This window comes from Ambystoma mexicanum, chromosome 6p (assembly GCF_040938575.1).
Source record: "Ambystoma mexicanum isolate Mex_15411 chromosome 6p, UKY_AmexF1_1, whole genome shotgun sequence".
In the NCBI taxonomy this organism is placed as follows: Eukaryota; Metazoa; Chordata; class Amphibia; order Caudata; family Ambystomatidae; genus Ambystoma; species Ambystoma mexicanum.
The window spans coordinates 1523556082-1523583224 of record NC_090935.1 but is presented as its reverse complement, the minus strand read 5'-3'; positions in this window follow the sequence as shown (position 1 = coordinate 1523583224).

The following is a 27143-nucleotide window of genomic DNA, read 5'->3' as shown; positions in this document are numbered from 1 at the left end:
TCACGCCCGAACTCAAGGCTTTACGTCTCACCAAGAGAAAATATGAATCCAACTGGAAAATATGTGCAACTGCTGAGAACAAGGCTAACCTAATATCTATCTCCCGTCAATACAAAAACGCAGTCTGTCTGGCTAAGAAAAACTCATACAACGATCGTATCGCCAACTCCAAATCAAGCATGAAGGAACTCTTCTCCATCCTAAAGGAACTTGAGTCACCTATTGCCATACCAGACACCTGCACTAAAGATCAGACCTGGTGTTCTGACATCCAATATGCTCTAACTAATAAAATTACTACCCTCCAAAACAAAATTCAACTTAAAAAAGACTCGCTTAAACTCCCTACACTGTCACCACCTAAGGCGATCCACATGCCTCAACATACCAAATTCTCCTTCACCAAAACCTCCACACTCGAGATTGAAAAAATCATCCTCACCCTCAAACCATCCAACTGCAAAGGTGACATCTGCCCAGCACAGCTAATAAAAGACGCTGCCAGAGACCTATCACCATTTATCTCCAAACTTGTCAATGCATCTTTCTCCACAGGTATCATCCCAGCTAACCTAAAACAATCCTGGGTGCTCCCGTTGCTTAAAAAGCAAACTTTAGATCCTCTCATCCCCACCAATTACCGTCCAATCACCACAGTTCCGTTTCTGCTAAAGATCCTGGACAAAGTGGCCTATATACAGATTCAAAACTACCTTGAACTGCACAAACTACTAGGATCTAGACAATCTGGCTTCCGCCCACTACACGGAACGGAAACAGCCCTGATTGACTTAAAGGCCCAAATAGACGAACTGAGAGATCAGGGTAAGACAGCCCTCCTCCTCCTACTAGATCTCTCAGCTGCGTTTGATCTTGTGGACCACAAAGTCCTCTGCAAACACCTGGACGTTGCCGCTCACTTCTCCACCCAAGCCATCAGTTGGATAGAATCCTTTCTGAGTGAGAGAACTATGAGAGTCTTTTCCCCTTCGGCAGCAGCTGACCCTATACCCATTACTTGTGGTGTCCCTCAGGGATCCTGCGTCTCTCCGACCCTTTACAATATATTCACCAAACCTCTGTTCGATGATTTGGACAATCTCGGTATCACCTACACTAACTATGCAGATGATACACAGATTCTCTTCCCACTTTCTGGGGATCACAGTGAGGATGGGGAGTTGGTGAATAGAGTGTATCTCATCATTCAGGCATGGATGGCCACTCACGGTCTTTGCCTGAATGATGATAAGACAGAGTTGATCATTCTGGGCACACAAGCCAATATTAACAAATTGGGCCCAGATTACTCAGCCTTCAGCATAGACGGAAATGTCATTAAAGTCTCGAGGGAAGTAAAAACACTTGGTTTTTATCTCGACTCTACCCTGTCCTTCACTAAACAGGTAAACTCCTTAGCCTCCACCACTGCTTACACCTGTAAATTGATCAGAGCAGGCAAGCCCTTCCTGTCCAATACCAGCTGCCTAATTCTGGCTAGAGCCTTAATTCTTTCCCGACTTGATTACTGTAATGCCCTATACAGTAGCGCCAATAAAGCCACTACCCTAAGACTTCAAACTCTACAAAATAATGCTCTCAGAGCTGCATTAGGAATAAGAAAGAGGGAGCATATCTCCTCGACTAGGCGGCAACATAAATGGCTCTCTACTGAGAATAAAATCCAGCTAAAAATGATCTCATTAACCCATAAGGCCTTAAATAATGCTGCTCCTAGCTACTTGATGGACAAAATAAAAAGAAAAACTTCCAATAGACCCATGAGACTCGCCAACTCCAACTGTTTGGCAGTACCTAGATTCAGACTTGCCAAAATTGGTGGCGTTTGCTTCCCTGTGAAAGCTGCTAACCTGTGGAACGCCCTGCCACCTAACCTTAGAGCTGACCAACCCTTCCCCCATTTCAGAAGGAACCTTATCAAACACATTATCGCCAACAATGACTTAACACCCGAACACTCACAAGCGTAGTCCTACCTAATGCACCCCGACGCGACATCAACCTTTATGTTTATTACTGCTAATCATGTATAATGTTAACTGTACATTCATGTAAATACGGCAACTCTTTATCTGTACATTCTAGTAATTTGTGTAATATGGCGTAATATTGTAAATTCATTTATATAACATTGTAACATTGTAAGCTTCGCATATACTTGTTGCTGCGCCCGGTAACCTAAGGGTCTGGTGCGCAATATAAATAAATAAACAAACAAACAAACAAACAAACAAACAAACTTTCTGATGCAGGTGCTTGTGAGGAACAGGAGACATTTACTCTGAGAGTTCAACAGTAAATCTGAAGTGCTGCCCTAACATGACAGACTTAGATGTAGAGTTTTTGGATCTTATTGGTGGCGGGGTGTGTGACTGCTTGAAAGTAGCCAATGAGGAAGTGCTACAAAGATTAAAGTGGAAAAGAAAGAAGGGCTGCTCTGTGTTACGGGGTCCGCAGACAGGGCGTTATTTCCGCGGACAGGGCGTGCCACATCCGGGTCTTTTAAGGATGGCTGGCATGGAAAGGCGGCTGTGGGAATTAGCCAACGAGGTGTTCTGGTTGTGTTTTATAGGGGGGTAGCAGTTCTTTTCATTGCTGTGTGTAGAGAAAATGGCTGTGGTTGTTGATATGAGAAGGCTTACCGTGTGGATAGTGGGAGATTCTTTGATGCTGAATCTGAAAAGATACACAGAAATGTGGGGCATTTCTGCTAATATTGGATTGGAGGTATTGGAGGTTTCATGGTATGGTGTGCCTGGCCAAAACTGGGAGAGTTTATTTGCATATTGCAAAAACATGTCTCATTTCCAATGTTCAGATATCCAGCAGCACTTGGCATCACTTGGCATCAATGTGTCGTACGAACTGTTACCCAAATACAACCTACCTGGAGAGCATAGTAAGTCTCTAGCTTTACCCTTATTCTGACTGCCCTATATGCAGGATATATAGTGGGTATGTCCAAATGTTTTGTTTAAGGGGGATTAGGCTGTATAGGGACCAGATATGCAGTACAGCAGCAACAGCCACAGTCTAATTACCTCTCTCTCAGTCCACCTTGATAGCAAGGTAGAAGGATGTAAGGGTGTCTTAAATATACAATGCACCCTGGGTTATATATGAGAGACCTTTCACATCATTACACATAGTTAAAACAAAGGTTATTCGAAAACAATTTTGTAAAAGCAAAGATATTGGTCCTGTGTGCTTTCCACAAGGCACAATGTACACCAAAATCAATAAAGTAAAGAACAAGAGCAAATGAAAAAATACACTAAGCTAATAATTGTTGGAATATGATCTGATCCATTTGCAGGAGGTGGGGCTTTCAAACAACATCAGTATGGATGTGTATACACTGGTGAAGCAGTTGGCCATTCCGGGTTTTGGGTGCCACCCATCACGGGGTTTAATTATTGCAATTAATAATTCTATATTGATAAGCTATGAGATCATTTCTGATAAAATATAGTGCTAAGAGTTTGTTTGAAAAATTCTATTTTAATGACACCAATTCTATCAGTAAACGGCTACTTGATTGCCCTGTGTTCGAGCCTGGAGTTATTTCTGTCTATATTGTCAGATATATGTGAATCCTATTTGAGGGAGGAGGAAGGTCAGTATATTTTGCTAACTGAGGACCTTAATGCCAGATGTGTCCCTAGCCCATTAGACGGGCTCTCCCCCAGAGAAGTCTGGGAAAAAATTGATTAAAGATCATTTATCAATGGCTAAAGGTGGAGAATGTTTTTTTAGCTATGGGACTTAAAAGTGGCAAACGGATCTGTAAAGGGCGATGTGCCAGCTCAAGCAACATGGAAAATTAGTGGAAAGAACTCATGCATTGATTATATGGTAATGTCCTTGTCGGTACTGAATGTTGGTACTACAAAAGTTAAAGGGATTGACACATCAGAAAGTGATGATAACATGTATACCGCTAGATTTTGTATTAATGTGGCAAAGGAGATAAATAGGGACTGTGGGAACTTAGGGCCTGAGTTACAAAAGCGTTTTACAATGGTGTAATCCCACTGGAACATGCTTTGTAAACCAGGACCGTAGTCATTAATGCAGGAGGTAATAGAATAGAAAGGAGAATAGTACATTTAGAAAAGTTTAACAGCAGGGTAAATGCATTTTTCTACAACTTTTTACTGGGAGAAAAAGTACAACTTGTTCAAACTAATTTGTTTAGGTTTTTTTTTTTAGAAAGGTTTGGGAATCAGAATAATTCATCTTCAAGGGTTTTGAAAACTGTTTTCCATGCATTTGATGCAGTACTACAAGCCAGGAAGAAAGCCCTAAGGAAAGATATCAGGTGCCGAGCTAGATTAGCCATAACGGGGATTGAATATCGTGAGAAAGTAAGGAGGGTGAAGCAGACACATGAAACGGGATACAATGTTATAAGCATACCCAGCTACAAATAGAGGGTTAGACAATGCTTCAGATTATAGCAAAGACAAACTCCCCGTAACTTCTAGGCAGTGATTGTTAGGACTGTGCGGCCCTATGGAAATAACGGGACGCACACCGGCAGATGGAACAAACGTCTGCTTTTATTAACTTTCGTAAAGGAACTGAAATCCCTCTCCCTTCCTCCTCCCTCCTCGCACGTCATGAACTACGTGACCTTTTCCCCACGGGCCTGTCTCTCTCTTAAAGATACATGGGCCCTGTAACAACACCACCAGACAAATGTCCTTGCCTGCAATCAACATTCTTCAACCAGCCTTGGTGGTTTCTTGATGGTCCTTTGAGGATGACCCTTTGACCCTTGGTTAGAGCCTACGTCGGGACTGTCAGATGGCTTCATCTGATGTCGATCCAGGGGCTCGGGGGGGGGGTCCACAGACTGTCCCTGGAGTCGTGGTACTCGGGATCCGGATCAGGAGGTGGAGGCCTCTCTTCTTCTTCCCTGATGGTATGCTTGAACAATGAGCTGTTTCTGGTTATCTCTTTTTCAGCCTTCCCGGTGGTTACCATTGTCCCTTTGATGGCAGTGACTTGAAGAGGTTTTGGGGAAAATTGTGAGTCAGCTTTCTGGCTAATAGGTTGTTGGACCCAGACTTCATCTCCTATGTGGAATTCTTTCGGTCGGGCTCCTCTCCTTTCATCTGTCTCCATCCGGGTCCTTTCCTTCAGCTCAGCATCTCTTCTTATGACTTCTTGGTCTGCTTTGGGCTGGCTTGCCGGGTGTCTGATTCATGTGCGGACCTGGTATTTCATCATCAGTTCCGTAGAGGTCTTGTTTGTGGCCTCATGAGGGGTGTTGCGGTAGTTCCTTAGCATTCAACAGAGTACCTGGTGGGGATCAGTGCCTTCAATGTGGGCTCTTTGCAGGGTTTTCTTGATCGAGGCCATAAATCTTTCTGCCATCCAGTTGGCTTGGGGCCAGCGTGGTGTGATCTTTTTATGGCTGAACCCCATGTGTTATGCAAAGACGGCAAACTCATGGCTGCTGAAGGGTGGACCATTGGCTGATTTTATGGTACCTGGGATTCCCCACTTCATCAAAGATGGCTGCTACCTGGGCAAAGGCTGTGGACGTGGCACCCTTTACAATCAGAAATCTCGAATGTTCATCGATGAATAATAGGTACTCGCCAGACTCAAGGGGCCCGTAAAGTCTACAGGAACCCTCTCCCAAGAGTGATCTGGGATCTGCGTTGGTCAGAGTGGGATCGGAGATTCGGCTCTGGCCATGAATTGGCAAGCTACACGGTTTTTCACCCACCGGCCTACCATTGCGTCCAAGAACGGGAACCAGACATGACATCTGAGTTGTGTTTTGGTGTTTTCTGCCCCACGATGGCCTTCATGGGCTGTTTTGGTGACCCCAGATCAAAGGGTCGCCAGGATAACCAGTTGGCAACCTCTTAGATGTATTGTTTTGTCCTGTACGGCTAGCTCCATGTTTACCTTGGCTAACCTTTCCAGTTCATCTTTGCATGCTCCGGGATGTCTGAGCACAGCTCAGCGGTAGTTCTTCCATCTGTTGTTTTCAGTAAGGCTAATCGCCAAGACCATGGAGGGGTTCCGCCGCTGAGGGCGATGCCGCAGTTTCGAGCGAAATGGCTGGAGGCAGCGTGTTGGATGTGACATAGCTGATGGATTTGGTGTCCCCAGGTCTCGGCACGGGCTTGCCTGCTGGATGTCTTGATAGATAATCCGCCGGGTTGTTGAATGATTTCAAAGTCTTACTCCTGGAGTCTAAAGCCCCACCGCTCAATCCTGTGGGGCATTTTTATCCTGGGATTCCCGAAAGTGACAACAGAGCCTGGTGGTCCGTAATGAGGGTGAACTTCTTTCCTATCACAAAGTTGTGGAAGTGTTTGCACGCCCACACAGCCGCCAGGCTCTCTTTCTAGGCTTGCAAGTAGGCTGATTCTGGTGGGGCCAGTGCTCTGCTGGCATATGCCACTATGTGTCTCGGATGGGCATCTATCCCGTTGGTTTGTGCCAATATGGCTCCCAGCCCCACTGCGCTTGCGTCCACCACGATCTCTGTGTGCCAGTCTGGGTCAAAGTATGCGAGTCTCTTAGCTTCAGCCAGCGCATGTTTGATGGTGTCAAATGCTGTTTGGTACTCGGTTGACCATGTGAATGGGACCTCCTTCTGTAGCAACCGCTGTAGCGGCTCCGTAATGGTGGCAAAGTGGGGGATCTATCTGGCACAGTATCCCGCATCCCCAAAAACGATCTCATGTCCGCTACTTGGCTCGGTTCTTGAAGGTTGAATATGGTGGAGACTTTGTCAGGGTCCGGTGTCATGCCTTTGGCTGAGAAGATATGCCAGAAGAACTTCAGTTTGGTTTTGCTGAAGCGGCACTTTTCTATATTGAGAGTCAGTCTGTTACTCACTGCTCCGTAAATAGGTCAGGAAGGTAGATAGTTGACCTTAGAGACGATATGTACACAGGAATTGATATTCAGCCTCCAATTCCAGCTCCCATGAGTTCAAGACTCAGGCTTCCTCAAGAGAGGGGCTCTTCTTTACAACGTACCTCTCTGCTGTTTCTATTGGAACAGGCAGAGATGTCAGTTGAATAAAAGAGCGGAGAGAACACACACCGCCAATACCAAAGCTGCAAAGGAATACAAATATATTAGACAGTGCTGAGAAAACAAGTAAGCAATCAAGCAAAGTATGGGACAGGAATACATAGGCAGGGATTGGAGTGGAACTTTCCCCGGAATGGACCTACAAGTAAACTCAAATGAGTGAATTAATCTAATGGATTCTTCCTATAGAGAGTTTTAGCCAAAACTACAGACCTGAATTGTGGGACTCTCAAGGGTTAACGATTTCCAGGATTGGAGAAACCGACAGGAAAAAATAATAAACAGAGGGAAGTTAGTACAGGGAAATAAACCCAGGCGGCACGAGGGTCGCGCTAGAGCCGGATTGGTGCAGGATCAGGAGAGCGTCAATATGCACTTTGAAAATAAGTTAGTTGAGTGTTGTAGTTCAATGAATGTCCCAAATCCAGTAGAGAGGAATACCAACAGAGCAGTAGGTAAATAGTCAAAGATGGCGCTGGTCGAAATAGAAGAAAAGTTGGTTACCTGAAACACACGCTTCCCAAACGAGGGTTGGAGCAACTGAAGTGTTCCGAGTAACTGCTGACGATTGAGTTGCAAAGACAACAGGAGCAGGGAAGAACAATCCAAGTAACGTTCCATGTCAAATACCAGAAGACCACGACAATTATAAGGGCGTAGAGAAAGCAGTCCAGGGGCAGTCCGGGTCGATACCGTAGCGGTCTAAGAAGTGCCAATGGAATAGGAGACGTAACAATCCAAAAGTTCGGGCGAGGGTCAGAACCAAGAGATCAAGTTTGAATATCGTGACAAGATTTCACGAAGGAAAACGGAAGTAACCTCAAATAGTAAGAAACACTAATTAGCATCACCAAGTACTCAAATAAACCGTAACGTGTCTTGAACGCAGTTTTCCACTCATCCCCTCTTCTCAAACGGATTAAATTGTAGGCCCCTCTGAGATCGAGTTTAGTGAATATTTTTGAGGAACCCAACTGATCAAGAAGAACAGAGACCAGGGGAAGGGGGTACTGGTTTTTTATGGTAGCTGCATTCAAGGCGCGATAGTCAATACAAGGACGTAAAACCCCTTCTTTCTTTGGAACAAAAAAGAGCGGGGACGCAACTGGGGATTTTGAAGGACGAATAAACCCCATGGCAAGAACCTTGTCTATGTACTCTTTGAGTACTGCATCTTCCTTGAGTGTGAGTGAATACACCCTTCCACCAGGTATCTTTATCCCTGGTATCAAGTCTATCGGACAATGATAGGCCCGATGTGGCGGTAGAGATTCCGTCATACCTTTGTCAAATACGTCCAAATATTCTGCATAATGAGAAGGAATCATGGACGCGATGTTGTTTGATATTGCTCCAATAAGCATGGTAGAAGATACCAATGCCCTGGCGGGGCTATCCTGGCTGATTCCAGGCAAGGAAGTGCATTGACTATTGCAAACGTTGGAAGGAAACTGGATCTGATATGTAGACCAATCAATGACAGGGCTGTGGAACTGCAGCCATGGAATACCCAGGATGACTTTGTAGGCTGGAGCTTTGATAATATTGAATGATATAATTTCTGTATGGCCTTCATCAGTGCTCATATGCAATGGAACCGTCTGATGAGTTACCTTTCCAGAGACAAGGATCGAACCATCCACCGCATTGACAGTTTCAGGTATGGTTTTGCGAATTAGCGGTATGCCTGACATAGAGGCAAAGCATTGGTCAACATAGTTACCGGTTGCTCCTGAATCTATCACTGCCATTGCCTGAAATGAACGATCTTGGTTCAAATAAAACGTAACAGGAAGGCAGACCAGCTGAACCGGATTCTGTATCTTAGAGTCCAAAGGTGGTCCTCCCGCCATAGGGACTCCATCTACTGTCGGGATTTGGCGTTTCCCGCCTTTCTCTTAGGTTTTTTTGGGACGTTCGGGCAGCAGATGATCAGAGGCCCCACAGTACATGCAAAGATTGTGCGATCTGCGGTATTCTCTTTGAGCAGGCGTGAGTGGACCCCTAACCACATGATCTGCATAGGTTCTGGTGCAGGAAGTGTGGAGGATGAAGCATCCGCAGGGGCTGAGGCGACTAGAGCAGGTTTTTTCTCTCCGCGCCTTTCAGCTTTACAGGCATAAATCTGAAGGACTAAATCAAGCATCTCCCCGAATGCTGTGGGAACCACTGGGACAGTGGAGAGAATGTCCTTTAGTTCGTCAGAGAGACCTTGATAGAAGACTGCAGTCTTCTTTTCTCCGGGCCAATCGGTTTCCGCTGCCAGCTGATTAAAGCGAGCCAGATAAACCAATAGAGAATTGTTCCCTTGTCGATGCTTCAACAGTTCCAAGTTGGTAGCTTGAGTAGTATAACGCATATCAAATACTTTACTCATCATACCTAAAAGGGCATCGCAATTGTAGAGAACATGACTATTTGATTCTAACAATGGATTTGCCCAGGCGGCAGCAGTGCCACCCAAATGTGACAAAACAAAAGCCGCCTTAGTCGTGGAAGTAGGGAACGAAGCAGGCTGACACAAGAAGTGCAACTTGTACTGATTAATGAAGGTCCTGTATTGTTTAGGATCACCCAGGAAGCATTCCGGGGGAGCCAGAGGAAACTGGGTGGTAAGCATGATAGGATTTGATTCCTGTGTGGGAGCTGGAAAGCCGGACCCCGAAGCAGTAGCACCAATGCCTGAGGCTGGGGTAGTTACCAAGGCCTGGATAGCATCCATACGTTGACGTAATGCCTCTTGTGCATTGGCCAAGTCGGTTCATAGATCCGTGACCATTTGCACGATCTGATTCAACGCATCACTGGTCTCCGTGAACATTATTAGGCTGCTAATTCTGTTACTCACCGCTCCCTAAATAGGTCAGGAAGGTAGATAGTTGACCTTGGAGACGATATGTACACAGGAATCGATATTCAGCCTCCAATTCCAGCTCCCATGAGTTCAAGACTCAGACTTCCTCAAGAGAGGGGCTCTTCTTTACAACATACCTCTCTGCTGTTTCTATTGGAACAGGCAGAGATGTCAGTTGAATAAAAGAGCGGGGAGAACACACACCGCCAAAACCAAAGCTGCAAAGGAATACAAAGATATTAGACAGTGCTGAGAAAACAAGTAAGCAATCAAGCACAGTATGGGACAGGAATACCTAGGCAGGGATTGGAGTGGAACTTTCCCTGTAATGGACCTACAAGTAAAGAAGTAAACTCAAATGAGTGAATTAATCTAATGGATTCTTCCTATAGAGAGTTTTAGCCAAAACTACAGACCTGAATTGTGGGACTCTCAAGGGTTAATGATTTCCAGGATTGGAGAAAACGACAGGAAAAAATAATAAACAGGGAAGTTAGTACAGGGAAATAAACCCGGGAGGCACGAGGGTCACGCTAGAGCCGGGTTGGTGCAGGATCAGGAGAGCGTCAATATGCACTTTGAAAATAAGTTTGTTGTGTGTTGTAATTCAATGAATGTCCCAAATCCAGTAGAGAGGAATACCAACAAAACAGTAGGTAAATAGTCAAAGTTGGCGCTGGTCGAAATAGAAGAAAAGTTGGTTACCTGAAACACATGCTTCCCAAACGAGGGTTGGAGCAACTGAAGTGTTCCGAGTAACTGCTGACGACAGAGTTGCAAAGACAGCAGGAGCAGGGAAGAACAATCCAAGTAACGTTCCGTGTCAAATGCCAGAAGACCATGACAATGATAAAGGCGTAGAGAAGGCAGTCCAGGGGCAGTCCGGGTCGATACCGTAGCGGTCTAAGAAGTGCAATGGAATATGAGACGTAACAATCCAAAAGTTTGGGCGAGGGTCGGAACCAGGAGATCAAGTTGGAATTTTTTGACAAGATTTCACGAAGGAAAACGGACGTAACCGCAAATAGAAAGAAACACTAATTAGCAGCAACAAGCCCGCTGGAAGGTGGCAGTTTTAAACCCATAAGAGGGGCGTGCCTTGTTGTACGTCCTTCACGTACGAGATGTGTCAGCTGACACCGGTTCCGCCGCAGCTTGTACAGACGCCATGGCAACCTGTATCTGCTCCACAAAGGAGCCTGTGAATGGGACGTATGCCGCAGGGTAGTTTTTCTCTGCCGAAATGTAACACAGTCCTGCATCTTGAACGGCAGCGCAGGCTGCTGGTAGGGCTGTGTCATGCTCATCCCGTGACTTCCCAAACATGAGAATATCATCACTATAGTTAAGTGTCCCTCTTATTGGTCTGATGACTTTCCTGATGGCCTTGTGGAAGATTTCAGCAGCCGGCGAAATGCCAAAGTTCAGGCTCTTGTAGCAAAAGAGTCCGTCATGGGTGGCAAAGGCAGTCATGCCTCTCGAGTTCCATCGGAGTTCCATCTAATAGTAACCCTGGTTGAGGTCTAGTTTGGAGAAGAGGATGGCTTTGTTGAGTTGGACAATCATGTCTTCTATCCTTGGCCCAGCGTGCCGCTCTCGCTGGATAGCAGTGCTGGCTATTCTCATGTCCACGCAGAGTCTCAGGCGACCCCCTTCCTTTGGCACAATAACAATTGGTGAGACCCATGGGGTCGGGCCTGTCGCAGGCTCAATTATGCCATCTTTCAGAAGTTGGTTGAGTTTGTTTGACATGGCGGCCTAAAGGTGAAATCCGACTGTCCTTGGGTGTTGAGGGACAGGGCGGACTGAAAGGTAAATGTGCAATTTGACAGGAGGACCTTTCATTTGCCTAATACTTTGAAAAGGAGCGGGAATTCCTCTAGTATTGTGTCTTTTGTGATGGCATGCATCACTGACTGACTGTTCTTCATGTTGCAGATTTGGTCTTTCATCTCAGTTATGGGGGCTGTCGAGTGGATGGTGTCGCCTTCCTAAACATGAATGTCAATTAGACATAAACAAAAGGCCATCCTGTAGCTTAAGAGGCACCTTCCTTTGGTTGTGCTTCGGATCACATGGATGATTGTTGTCGTGAACCAATCTCCGTGGATGAGTCGACGCTTGAATGATCATATGTAGTGTAGCGGGATATCAGCATCCCATTGAAAAATCTTGGAAGTTGTCTGTATTAGTGTTGGCCTGTCCACGATTTGTTGAAATTCCTTCTCTCCCATGATATTCACAGTGGCCCCTGAATCAACTAGAAAGCAAAACTGTTTGCCACATATTTCTACTGGTATTCGGGGTGCTTCTCTGCCTTCTCCTTCGTCCATGATGAGGTTTACGTATTTATCTTGTGTTTACTGGTCATATTGGTCACTCTCGTGTTCTTGGCCATAGTGTGCCATCGTGTAGTATCCTTGACGTGGTGGCCCATCATATTCATCACAAATTCGTGGGTTCTGGTCCTGTGCCTCAAGCTCTTGAGGTTCGTCATCAGGGTAAGGTTCATAGACAACCCTCACGTATCTTCTCGATCCTTGTTGGTATGGGCACATCTGATATGTATGGTTCTGCGGTGTCTAGTTATATGACCTGTACTGTGGCACTGTGGACACTTGTGGCAAGGGAAAAGGCCTGCATTCCCTGCAGACTAACTGGAAGTGTCCTTCTCTTTCACAATTTCCGCATCTCTGGGTGAGTGCGGGGCATGTCCCAGAGTGGGAAAAGGCCATCCCACAGCGGTTGCACTATTGTTGCATCCTCAGGGTCGTCGGGTAGCTGGTCTCAGCACTTCTGTCTCCCACTCTTGTGGTGTTCGTCTGAATCGCCACTTCCAGCTCACCTCTGTCCTGCTTGGGCGTGGTGTTACTGGACATTTGAGTTGCTTGTATGTCTACTCTTTCGAGGATCCTGGTCATTTTGCTGACCTCTTCGATGGTGAGTGGTTTCTTGAGCAGTTGTTTCTTGAGTGTTGTTGAGATACACTCTTCAATCACACATGGACGAATGGCTTCATCTAATGCAAACACGTGGACCTGGCAGTGTGCTCCTTTAATTTGCAGTCGGGTGATGAGCTCATCTACGGTTTCATCCATCCTTTGGGTGCATTCATTAAACATATATCTTTCATAGTCTCTGTTTGGCTCTATGACAAGTCTCTTGTTACAGCAGGAGGAGGAGGAAGGCGGTCCCAGGATCGGGCATGCCGCTGGAGGGCTGGCATCGGGAGGGCAGCCGAGGACACGGCTCGAGTGGCCGCATAGCTTCTGCGCAGTGGGATCACTTGCGCTATGTAGAAGGAGGATGTTGGTGTGCAAGGTATCAGTCTCGTCGCCAGTTGTTAGGGTTGCGCGGCCCTATGGAGATAACGGGACGCACACCAGCGGATGGAACAAACATCTGATTTTAATAACTTTTGTAAAGGAACTGAAACTCCTCTCCCTTCCTCCTCCCTCCTCCCACGTCATTAACCACATGACCTTTTCCCCACGGGCCTGTCTCTGTCTCAAAGAGACAGGGGCCCTGTAACAGTGATCAATGACACACTGAGCCACAAGACCATACACAAAATATTCCTATTGCTGAAGGAGTGTGGAAGCAGCATTTTCAGACCCTCTATAGAAAAGCTGAGTGTCGAATTTCTTATCAACACCCTAAAACGCCATGGTCACTCAGTTTTTCAAATTATTTGATAGAGGTGATCGTAACGTAAGGAAATCCTCTAACTCTCGTGCCCTGGGCCCTAATGGTATGAGTAATGCCTTGCTGAAAGTGGACCCATCATTATGGGCAAAACATATTTTTGTTCTGTTCTCCTCAGTGATACTATTAAAAATGACCGCACTATCTTGGAAAGAATCATTGGTGATACCGATCTTCAAGAAGGGCTACAGTACTGACCCCTTAAATTATCGCTCGATTTCTCTTTTGGACTATGACAGTAAAATCTTTGCAGCTATTGTCTTAAGGGAATTGGAGGCTTGGGCCATCTCAACAGGCCATCTGCAAAAGTATCAGGCGGGGTTCAGGAGGAGGCTGTTAACCAACCTGAATGGATTTATAAATGGGTGTTTGCAGGAAAAGGCGATGTCACACCGGTATATATGACAAGAGTCAACTACTCCCAGGCCTTTGATCTGTGAATGCTTCATTATTGTGGACTAAACTTAGGGAGGGCCAATTGCAATCTGGCTTGTTATCGATCCTGGTGCATTTGCACGAGGAACGTTTTCTGCAGGTCAAATTGAACAGGCATGGAGCTTTAACTGGTCAATTCCAACATTTAGAGGTCTTAGACAAGGATGTGTACTTGCTCAATGCCTGTTCAATCTGTACCTTTCAGATCTAGAGGATCATCTGCAGCAGGCTAGTTTTGCCCCACCGCAAATCTCCACTTTGCCTGTGGCGTACCTCTATTACACAGATGATGACATTTTACTTGATAAAACCCAGATAGGTTTGCTATACTCTGTGAGACAATATTCCCAAAACAAGAATTACTAATAAATGGTTATATGTGATTTACCGACCTAAAATTCAGAGTGGTACATTTCATTGTGACCAAAATATAGAAAAACACAGATTCTTTTTTTTATGTGGGGTTCCCACCCTTACCCCCCTGATTTTCTACTCTTATAATGCCACCCCAACCCCATCCTGATTCATTTTAACCCATTACCCCACTACCCTTTATATATTTATAATATTTTCTGTGGTTTTCGGTATAATGGTCTTCGTGAAATGTGCCACTCTGAATTATTTTCGATAAATTGTCTGGGTACCTTAATAAATAAATGAGAAGAAGAGTAATGTAATTCGCTTTTGTAAAAATGCTAGGAAACAGATGAGGTTTGCGTGTAAAATGGGAAACAGGGTCCTGAACCCAATTTTCAGTATTACTTATCTGGGTTTTTGTTTAGAAGCCTCCCCAAATAAAGAACACGCTCTTGCTCATTTAATGAACAAGGCTAGTCAATTGTTAGCCCAAATAAGAAGAATCAATACTAAATTCTGCTGTTCTTCTAATAGTCCACTGATTGATTTGTATAAAATGAAATTTATTCCAACCCTATTGTACGAAATGGAAATTACCCAAATCACTAGATCATTAGATTGGGAGAAGGTGGAGGCAAGAGGGCTCTTCGTTTGCCTGACTGTTTACACATTGTTGGCCTTCACTTTGAGCTGGTCCGGTGTTTTCTTGATTGGAAGATACTGGTTCTGTATTAGAAGCTATTGGACTCAATAGTCAGAACATTGCACGAGGATCTAATGAATGTAATAATACAGATGTCGCAGGCCCCGATGATTAATTTTAAACGATATGCAGATGCCATTCTTGCGGATAATGATCAGTGCTGTGGAGGACCTTATTAGTAACCTAGGCGATGTGAAAAAGAAATTGCTTGAACGAGACTGGTTGAAGACTATGGGAACAGTCAGGTCCTACAAGATGTACAAAAGCCTATCCTTTAGGAGTGCTTCCTGCTTACCTTAAGAAATTTCCCAAAACCTACTAGCCCAACCAATTCCTGAGATATAAAATGAATTAGTTATCAACGGGGAGGTACGACAGGTTCGGTCTAGCATGGAGAATATGGATGCTGGGGCATGCAGCATATATAAAGAGGAAGGAGTGCTACTAACGCGTGAGCACATTTTAGTTGACTGTACTTTGATTCAAACCTAAACAATTTTACAGTTGCATAATATGTGCATAATCCCCATCATTTAAACACATGGGAGTTTGTTTATCAGTTATCGAGTGGAGAGTCGATGAGTCTGACAATTGCCATGGTGAAGCTTCTCCATTGTGCAGGGATGCTTAGAATTAATAATTAATTGGTGAAATGTATACATTTTAGCTTTAACTTGTGTCATTGAATCATTAGTCTCATTGTAGTAAACTCATTGCTAGTGTACATTATTTTGGTTAGGAATTGCTATTGTCTATGCTCATTTATTAATTAGTTTATCATTCCTTTCTAAACATGGGGAAGAATGTTATTTTATAAGATATTATAAGATTTCATAAGATGTTTACATGTGTTATGGACGTTGTGCGTTTTGATTAAATGTTATGCATTTTGTATTGATGTTTCCTATGCTTGTAATTATGTAGGAACAGTATGATTTTTTTTTTTTTTTTGTTTTTTCCTCCTCTTCTAATGACATTTGTGTACCATTGACATAGTGCAGCCAATAGCACAATATATTAAAGAAATCGTATATATATATATATTTTTGAAATACGAACGGCATCAACAGAAACTGTCCAGGCGAACAGCACTCCACAAAAAGTGTTCCAATAACGTAGTAAACACGGAAAACCAACAGCAAACACTGCAACTCTTGTTGTATTATATGAAACAACCTTTATTTTTTCATTTTGCAGCAATTTAAAAAGGAAAAATCTCCCAGTGAGAGTTATCTAGCCAGACGGCAGCCTGACGCGTTTCACCACTACCCAGTGGCTTGTTCACAGTCACTCACCACCCACAGGAAGTTAGTTTTTATAAAAAAACACACCCACCTCAGTGAAAAACATAGAAAAGGTGACTTATAGACCAAAGCTAGTAGTGGTTAGCCATCTTGGCTTGGGCTACTGATTCATATTACCAATAACATGAACATATGTTTTGCAGACAAAACCTAGCTTTTAAACCATAGCAGGACAAATACAATTCATAGCATTACAATGTTGTTTTTTAAGGTGAGCAGTCATATATAGTACAGTGCATTGTTGGGAAAACAATACTAGAACATCCATGCTGTCATTTTTTTAACGCAGTGTCGCGGACTTGATTTTTTGTAAAAACCAAAAATGAGGAAGATCGCTCTTATTTAGAAACTAAGAACACATTGGCAACATCCTTTGTGGTAGATGCATCCCTCATATCTCGCAAATGTAAAAAGAGGAGGAAAACATTCACCAAGTGCATGGGCGTGGAGCACTCTCTTCCCTTGGATGTGCCAAATCAAAGATAGCATGTTCTTATATAGTCTGTAAAAAATATTTAGAGACCGAGGTAGTCACTATAAATACATATCACCATCATAATTGGGATGTATGTGAATGAGATTGGTATCACGTTAAGTAAGTAGTGTTTCAAGAATATAAAGTGCGTAGTGCTTATGTGAAAATAATGCATTCCTATGATATAAATAGTTTCACAGTAAAAAGAGCAATATTGTCATATTATAAGGTGCATAGTGCAAACTTCTGACATTCTCTAAAATACTTCAATACATTAAAAAGATTTTTCTCTTACAAAATGCAACACAGAGATCCGAATATCTTGCAATGTCACATACTAATAGCCTACCTCAAATAATACCTTTGTGATGGTGTATTCCTATATTTGCTATCATATATTCCTATATTTGCTATCTGCCCTATATTTACCATCCTTTAACTTAGTGATGTCGAAGGATAGATAAAAGGAAAAGAGATGCTCTAAAGTGCCAAATGCATACATACAGTAAGAAGTACCAGAATCCCAACACAGAACTGAGTCCATAATCGTACTATTATAAAACCATCAGATGTCTAAAGAATGTATAAAAATACCACTGCTCAAATACTATGCTAAAATAGGTTAGTCATCAAAAAAGAGCCTCCTTATTACTTTGCCAAATCGGTTCAAAATTTTAGTCAAATTGAAAGTCACCATAAAAAAGTGAAAGATTAAAAGTGATAAGTAAAAAAGGAAGAAATGAAAACATGCCAACAAACCAAACATAAAAGGTTCTAGTATAAGGTCATAAAAATGTATGGGCTGCTAGGGGTACTGTATCATATTCAGTGTAGTACTTATGTTCCCAAGAAGGTGTAAAACTCCTCATCAATATTGTGACCCAGCGGTGTCTTACTCTCAAAGTCTAAAATGTATTTAGTCTCTTCTTGATGGAGTGTTTTCTCGTTATCACCATCCCTGGGACCTGGAATGACCTTATGTATGCCAAAAAACATAAGATAGGCTGGGTCGGCATTGTGCATTTCCGAAAAATGTTTGGCCATGGGGTAAGAGCAGTCCTTGTTAGTAATGGCTCTAACATGTTTCAAGATATGTACTTTCAGCTTACATTTTGTACTTCCAACGTACCATTTTAGGCATGGGCACATCAAAGCATACACCACCAGTTCAGATTCACATGTAATTTTGCTGTTAATGTAAACCAGATGTTTCAATATGGGATGCTCATAACTTTTGCAATACTTTGCATATTTGCAAATCTTACATCTGGTACACTTAAAGAAGCCAACTCCTGTTGAGGAGAGCCAATTAGTGTTCGTATCATTCCTTTCAATGGCCATGTAGCTTTTCACCAGCAAGTCTTTTATAGAGGCACTTTTACAATAGGTAATGTCAGGATAGTTATGTAGCATACCACCCATATCTTTGTCAGCTTTCAGTACTTTCCAGTACTTATTAAATATCCGTTTAATGATACTGGCGTGGCTTCCAAATGTCAGAATTAGTTTGGTGGTGTTTTGCTCCTCTTCTTTTGCTAGGTCGTTCTTAGATGTTGTTAACATTTTGTGTCTATTCATTTCTCTGACCTTTAGATATTCCCTTTCGATTCCCTTCAATGATTTTTTTTTGGGTACTGCTGTTGTAGGAAGTTTTGAGCCGTTACTCTGCTGGCTAAATCAAAATCCACAATTTTTCTGCAGTTACGTCTGATGCGGATAAACTCTCCATATGGAATGCTCCATAGAAGAGTCTTGGGATGGGCACTATTTGAGTGTAGTGGGATGTTAGCACCTGTGATTTTTCTGTAAAGGCAGGACTCCATTTTTTGCTCCTCTATCTTAACTTCCACGTCCAAGAATATAATAGATTTGCGGCTGTGTTGTTCCGTAAATTTAAGATTTACATTGTTGATGTTAAGTACTTTAACAAATTCACACTACAACTCTGCGGAGCCGTCCCAAATTACAAACAAATCATCGATGTAACGAAGCCACAACACAATTTTTTCACTGTACTTTTCATTAATTTCAGCCCATACTGTCGTTTTTTCCCAGTATCCCATCATTAAATTCGCATATGATGGTGCGAAAGTCGTGCCCATCGCAGTTCCTTGCGTTTGGCGGAAAATTTAATTGTTAAATATGAAAACATTGTTGTTCAAGCATATGTTGATCATCTCTAAGATCATCTGAGAATGTTGTAGATGATTTAATGATCTTGTGTTAAGGAAGTATTGGCAGGCAGAGATCCCATCTTGATGTTTAATAGACGTGTAAAGGGACACAACGTCCATGGTTGCCAATAAATAAGTCGGTTCCCAAGGAAGTTCGTCATTTTTCAGTAAGAAATCTGTTGTGTCCCTGATATATGACGGTAGTGTGGTAACGAATTTACAAAGAACCTCATCTATAAACTGAGACGTATTCTCCAAGAGTGACCAGCACAGTGTCACAATGGGTCTGCCAGGTGGCTTGAGAGGGTTCTTATGAATCTTAGGGAGGAAGTAGATGGTCGGAGTTATTGTGTTCTTGGAAAATAGAAATTTCACCATTTCCTCCTCAAGAATGTCTGCCTTTTGCCATTTGGTTCCGAAAGTCCATACATCATTTTCCAATTGCTTAATGGGATTGGTCTTTAGTCGTTCATTACATTTCACATCGTTCAATTGTTTGTAAGCTTCGGTAATATAGTCTTGTTTGTTCATGATGACTATGTTGCAACCCTTATCAGCTGGTTTTATGATATATTTGTCAAGCTTGGCAATCTCTGTTAATACTTTCTTTTTTTTTCTTCGACAGGTTACTCTTGGGTTTTCTGTGAGTTTTTCTTCTCTCTTCTTTCAATTCATCGATGATTACATTCGTGAAAGCTTTGAAGTGACTGTTCTGGGCACTTAACGGGTTGAATTTAGATTTGCACCTTATCTTACTGGTAGACAGCCAATCTGTGCAAATCCCCAATCTTTCCAAGTTAGTGTCGAACTAATTATTTTCCGTATGACTCTCCTGTTCTAGGTCATCAAGAATTATCAGGGTATCCATTTCTGCAATTGTGATTTCTGTCCTTCCCTCCAAAATGTCTTTTGACTTCTTCTTATACGTAGAAGTGGCAAAAAAACTTCTTGAGTCGTAGTTTACGAATAAATCTGTCCAAATCTATCCTAGTTTCCACATAGTTGAAGCTGGCAAGTGGACAGGAATTCAACCCTAGTTTCAAAATGTGTTCTTCTTCTGTGGTAAGAACATGATCGGATAGATTAATGATCTGCTGTTTTTTGGTGGCATCTCTGACTTGGTTAGTTATTTCCCAGAGCGCAGCGACCTTGATGGCGGAGAGTTGTCTGAATTTGTTGCCCCTCTGCCCCCTCCTCATTTTTTCTTCCACCTCATCCTTGTCCTTTGTTGTTTGAGGCTCCTCCTCTGGCTTTTTTGTTTTTTGTTCGCCCATCCTGACACAACAGTCTCATTTCCTCTAATAAATATAATGGGCACATCTTCTTCGCCTTCAGTCACATCTGACTCCGAGGTAGATACTGTGGATTCTTGAGGATTAGCATTTTCAGCCATAGGAGCCACTGATGTTTCCTTTGCCTTTTGTCGTATTTTGGTCAAATCTGTGTGCAAAGGTGTAGACTCGACCTTGCTCATAGTCACCGTTGTCCCTTAGGAACTTCCGTTGCTTCCTTAATTTTATTTCTTCCTCCTATGACTGTAGTCCTATCTCAATGCTTGCATGAAGCTTTTTTTCCTTCTTCTGTTTCTTTGATAGTTTTCAATTTTTCTTCCAAATCCGCAATCTGTTGCAGAATTTTGTCACGATCATTACCTGCGTATTTAACCAACAGCTGTAAGAATTTTTTTGAGCAATGGTTGGTTGCATCTCCCCATTCCTGCAGCATTGTGGGATCTTGTTCCTCAAATGATGGTATGGTGAGAATTCGTAGCCTGCGTGGTATAATTCCCACGTCTAGGTAGTTCTGTAAGGAGTGCTCATCCCACCATTTGGGGATCTCTTTTTTCCGCAGCTTTTCTAGGTCTTTATGCAAAGTTATTTCATTGTTATCCTTGATTTTGTCTATTTTAGGTAAACCCTTTTGTTTGATTGTTGGTAAAGTTTCATTGAACAGTGAAGTTGTCTGTTCCTTCCTTGCTGCCTCTTGCCTGGCCTGGGAAGCCATAATAGGTAGAGTTCAAAATCCACTCTTTTTTGCCATCGGTATCCGTGGAGAAAAATGTTGAATTGGTTTATTTATGTTGCTTAGGCAACACAATTAACATCCAAATGGATGGTGGTCGCTGAATAGTACTTTAAAGTCGCTGTACTCCGACACGCTTCGTTTTGTGGGGGACCTCGCAGTTTCAACATTCACCAACCATTGTGCTTCAGTAAATAAGCAAGTTGTTACGAGTACTTACCGAAGCAGCCTTTACTTCCTGCGCCCGTTGACACTGTCAGTTCGTGCTGCCTCCGGCGTTCCTCCCCCAACTGGTGCTGAAAATGGAATGTAATACATAATCCTTTAGATGAGATCCCAGCTGCTTAGGAAACAAAAAACCCACATCCGAATTGCTTCCAAGCGCGTTATGTCCAATAATGAAGCGTCGGTGCTGCTCCGCGCTGCAACGTGGTCAGCGTGAAAATGTTTGAAATACGAACGGCATCAACAGAAACTGTCCAGGCGAGCAGCACTCCACAAAAGTGTTCCAATAACATAGTAAACACGGAAAACCAACAGCAAACACTGCAACTCCGGTTGTATTATATGAAACAACCTTTATTTTTTAATTTTGCAGCAATTTAAAAAGGAGAAATCTCCCAGTGAGAGTTATCTAGCCAGACGGCAGCCTGACGCGTTTCACCACTACCCAGTGGCTTGTTCACAGTCACTCATCACCCACAGGAAGTTAGTTTTTATAAAAAACACACCCACCTCTATATATATATATATATCAGTAAAAAAAACTTTGTTAAAGGGACGTTATGGTTAAGTTGCGCTACTAAAAACCTATGTAATTCAGTAAAAAAAAACTTTGTTAAACGGACGTTATGGTTCCAAGTAAAACCGTAAAACCCCTGAAATTCGCCAGTTATGGTAAGTTAAACAACCATAACTCGCGCCACCACTGTGCACTGCTAAGATTAACACCCAGGACATCAAAGATGACATCACAAATGTCATTGATGACATCACTGATGACATCACATGTCTGGCTCCCCCTTTATTCCTTTACTGACATATCTAGGGCACATGGTTTTCTTCAGTAGGAGGCAGGAAATAACAATTGAAAAGGTACTATATTAGTAGAGTTATCCCTCAAGGTTTTTCTTAAAGTAATTCTCTTAGGGTCCAGTCATATCATATGAAACATATACATAATGGAAGACATAGGGTTGAAAGACAGCAATTATTTCTGTGCATTAAGATAATCATTAGAGTTATCAGCACTTTTGATATTTCTTTTTTTTATTACTATACTTTCCCTGTATATATTCATATTTGTACACATTTTACCCACACTACATTATTTAGGGTGCAGTCACATCATGTGATACATAGGGTAAGTTGCACCTTTGAAACAGAATAATAATTTCTCTACAAAAAGATAATTAGTTAGGTCATGAACACTTTCTGCTACTGCTATTGTTTTTTTGCTTATTAACCTTACATGTATATACTCATATTTGTATGTGTTGTTATTTATTTGTGTTTTGTCTGTAGTAAGTAGGTTTTATTAGCTACTTATTACATGTGTAACATTATGCAAAACTGTAATAAGAAAGTAGTTATCATTTCAGTATTGAATATTGCAAAATTATGTATATTACACTTCCATCATGTATGTTGCACACAATGCGTATGTTTCTACATGAGTATGTTAGTATACTTGATAGAATTTATGATAGAATGTATTTATATCAATGTATTGATTAATGCACTAAGTAGCTCATGATATTTATGCAAATGATCCTTGACACTTTTTTGTGAACATTATAATAAGAATGCATCGCACAGATTTTTTATGAAAATTAAATGCACATGTGATGTCATCAGTGATGCCATCAATGACATTTGTGATGTCATCTTTGATGTCCTGGGTGTTAGTCTTAGCAGTGCACAGTGGTGGCGCGAGTTATGGTTGTTTAACTTACCATAACTGGCGAATTTCAGGGGGTTTTCGGTTTTACTTGGACCCATAACGTCCTTTTAACAAAGTTTTTTTACTGAATTTTTTAGGTTTTTAGTAGTGCAACTTAACCATAACGTCCCTTTAACAAAGATTTTTTTACTAAATTTCATAGGTTTTTAGTAGCACAGCTTAACAATAATATCTCTGACTTTATGTACATGTAACATGGAACATACTGAACACCATGTACTGAATTTGATGTCCACAAACTCTTCTAATGTGCGCAGACATGTGCGGACAACAGCAGCACTACCCAAAAAGTCTGGGGGGTATCTTTAATTGTTATATCATAACATATGAACAATGCACAAATTCACAAACCAGCATACATACACATTATATGTAGTAATAAATAAGAAGTGTAACCCATATATATATAACGCATCAACCATTCATTTAAATACAATATGTTCTAAAATCGAATATCCCAAAAGAAGAAAGATAGGCTTCCAACATGATTACCTCACAGAAACTCCACAACTAAGAGCAACAGCAGATCTTCAGTCCAGTAATAACACACCTTACCAGAAGCTAGTAAGTGTACTTCATTTTACTCATATATTTCTAAAATTTCTGTATTAGATACAAAGAAAGTGATATTATTATTTTTTTTTCTCACAGAAATGTCTAGTACTCTGGAGTGGCTAGAGGAGCATTTCCCACATGAGGAAATGTCTGAAGATAGTACCTAATGATAGACACTTTTCTATATAAACCAATTCATAAATATTATGTTATATACATTTAACATATACATTTTTTTGTTTTGTACAGACCATACAAACATTGAAAATAGTAAAAAAAAAGAAATATTGGATAAGACTCTCCAGCACATGGAAGAAAAAATGGACCTACTCATGGAAAATTTCAACAATTTAAAAAACTTTGTGGAGGATCACTTGAAACAAATAACTAGATACTATTATCCCACATGTACCTGTCCCCCCTCACCATATCCCATTCAATCATCCCCAAACCCTCTCCATGAACAAAAACGTTTTGATGAGACTTCATCCCTTCTTCACCTCATATGAATCCTCTTGAAACCCCCAATTCTCCTGTATTTGTCTCAGTTTCTACTTCACCTTCTCTGTCATAAATGTAACATCCATATATAATAAGGTAACATTATTATATTGTGTCCTAATTCATTTATTTTTTTTAAAAAGCAGTTGAGGTGTCAGCGGACAGTGCGGGTGTCCGGAAATGTCAGTGAAGAAACAAAAATGGAGGTGCCCTAAGAACACTATACCTGTCCGTACTGTTCGCTAGCAAGTTGAAACTGTTCTAAGAACACACAAGATGTCCGGGATATCCACAATTAACCAAAATGGACATGTTCTAAGAACATTATGCCTGTCTGTAATGTTCGCAAACAAGTCCAAACTCTTCTAAGACCACATTCGGTGTCCGGGATGTCCGTAATCAAACTAACACACACGGTGTCCTGAAAGGTTTGTAAATAAACAAATTGGGGGTGTCCTGAGGACGCTAGACCTGTCCGTGCTGTTCGTAGGCAGGTTGAAACTGTTCTAAGAACACATCAAGTGTTCCGGGATGTTCGTAAATAAACAAAATGGGGGTGTCCTCAGGACACTATGTCTGTCGTATTGTTCGCAGGCGAGTTGAAACTGTTCTAAGAACGCAGGCAATATCCTGAAATGTTCGTAAATAATCAAAATGGGAGTGTCCTGAGGACGCTGTCCGTATTGTTTGCAAGCGAGTTGAAACTATTCTAAGAACACACCGGTGTCCTGACATGTTCGTAAATAAACAAAATGGGGGTGTCCTGAGGACGCTATTCCTGTCCGTATTGTTCGCAAGCGGATTGAAACTGTTCTAAGAACAAACGCCTGTTTTTAACTGTTCGTTTCGCTTGTGTCGTACTTTTAATTAGTGTCAGGACCCGAACAGTGTCCGTAGAACACCAACGCGCATGTGCAAAACAGTTCCCGTGAATTTGGTGTCCTGTGGACACCGCTTCCCTTCGGGGACATGTTCGCGAAGCTATCATGTGACCGCGCCCACGCTGAGCGTGTGTTCTGACTGCGGACACTGTTCGTGTCCCCGAACAATTTAAAACTACCTTTTCAGGCAATCCACAATATTTTCCAATAATAAATCACCATAGCACAAGTCTCAGACAGTAATCCTGACTTTCTACATACTTTTTGGGACTTTTTGAACCTTTTTTTGGTGTTCGATCTGTCCGCGGACAGCGCGGGTGTCCGTGAACCGTGAACAATCACCCCTATAAAAGGCCACACCCCAGAGCTCATCCTCATTGTGTTTCTGGCTATCTTACAGAACACAGTGCATTTCTGCTGCCAATTTTCCAGATTTATTTCTGAAACCTGATGGCATCCATGGCTGCACTACTGCCACCTGGTGCTACATCTGCCTCAGCACCACCCCCACCCCCTCCACCACCACCACCTTCCCAAGAGCCTGAAGAGGGGAACAGGAGTGAGGATGCAGAGGAGGATGAAGAGGATGATGAGAATGAGGTAGTGGAAGTCCCTACTACCAGCACTCGCCGTGAGTCTTGGGTGTGGCGGTTATTTACCATTCATGCTAATGGACCTAAGGCGCGTGCGAACCAAGTCACCTGCAAAGAGTGCAAAATGGTGCTCAGTCGCGGGAGGCTTGGTTCGTACAGCTTTGGTATGACTACTATGAAGCGACACCTAAGGTCATTCCACGCTGGGGCCATTCGCAAAGTTGTACCTTGCGAAGAGCGTAGTAGGTTATACAAATAAAAATACAAATAGGTTGACTTCCTCTACTACATCCTCCGTTTCCGATCCTGTCACCACAAGGAACACTCCTGTGGGACAGCGTATTCCTCCAGCTGCCTCACAGGCCATTCACAATGCTGATGACCCTTACCTTTCGGCGGTCACAGTTGTGTGTATGTACTATGACAAAGTACTCTGCAGGCGGGAGAGACTTCGAAGTGCTTTTGAGACTCTGGTCTCAGAGCACGAGAAGACCTGCTCGCTACCTAAGTAAGGCCCACCCTACATCTTCCTCTCTCCACCCACCCTTTCTTATCTCTGTGGTTGGTGTCCCCCCTTACTCTCCTGTTCCCTCCTCTCCTAGTGTGTCGTGTGTAAAAAAACAAAAAAATATATAAAAAAATAAAAAGGCTCTTTTCAGAGCCGCCTTTCACAGTTTAAAAATAGAAGTGAAAATAAATGAAGCAGGGCCTTGTGTATTGATTTAGAATTCTGCGGACAGTCCGCGAACATCTAAAATTTTGGGGTGCTGCCCTATCATAACCATTGCAGTTTTGTCTGGGAGGAAGTGGTGGCTCTGAAAAGAGCCTTTTGGTGGTGTTTGTTTGTGTTTGAAAAACTTGAAATGGTCAACACCTACTACAAAATGGATGCTGTAATTCCCAAAAAGGTCGCAATGCATTTTGTACATTTCTCAGAAAAATATGATTTCCAGCATAAGTAAGATGGACTCCATCTCTGCGAAAAATGTATGTGCTACGAAACATAATATTTTCATTGTAAAAAGAGGACATGCCAACATCTCTTAGAAAGGTACAAACAGCCTTATTGACATTGCGCCTTGCTTTCTCCATTTGTGGAGCAAATGAAGAAGAACACAGCCACATTTGTCTCTGCACAATCCGAGAGAAAATTACTTGAGAATTTGGAAACATGTCCATGACCTTCCCAAGTCCTTCTTTCATTGCAAATTGCAAAGAAATTCCAGACACATGTCCTAAACTGTTCCCTCCACAATGAATTACAATTATGTCTGGATGATGCTCTGTCTCCAAAGTAGCACAGAGAGGTAGCAAGTCCAACCACTTCATTCCACATACTCCATGCCAGTGCACTTCCACATGTGGGAATCCAAGATCTACAGCTACTCCACAGCTTTCTGCATGCACCTTCAACCAATGTATCCACGAGTCTCTCAAAATCCAACCAATCTGTTTTCTGAAACACACAGCCATAGCTATCTGTTCTTCTCTCAGGAAAAATAGTATCTGACAAACTCTCTCCTGGCACAACA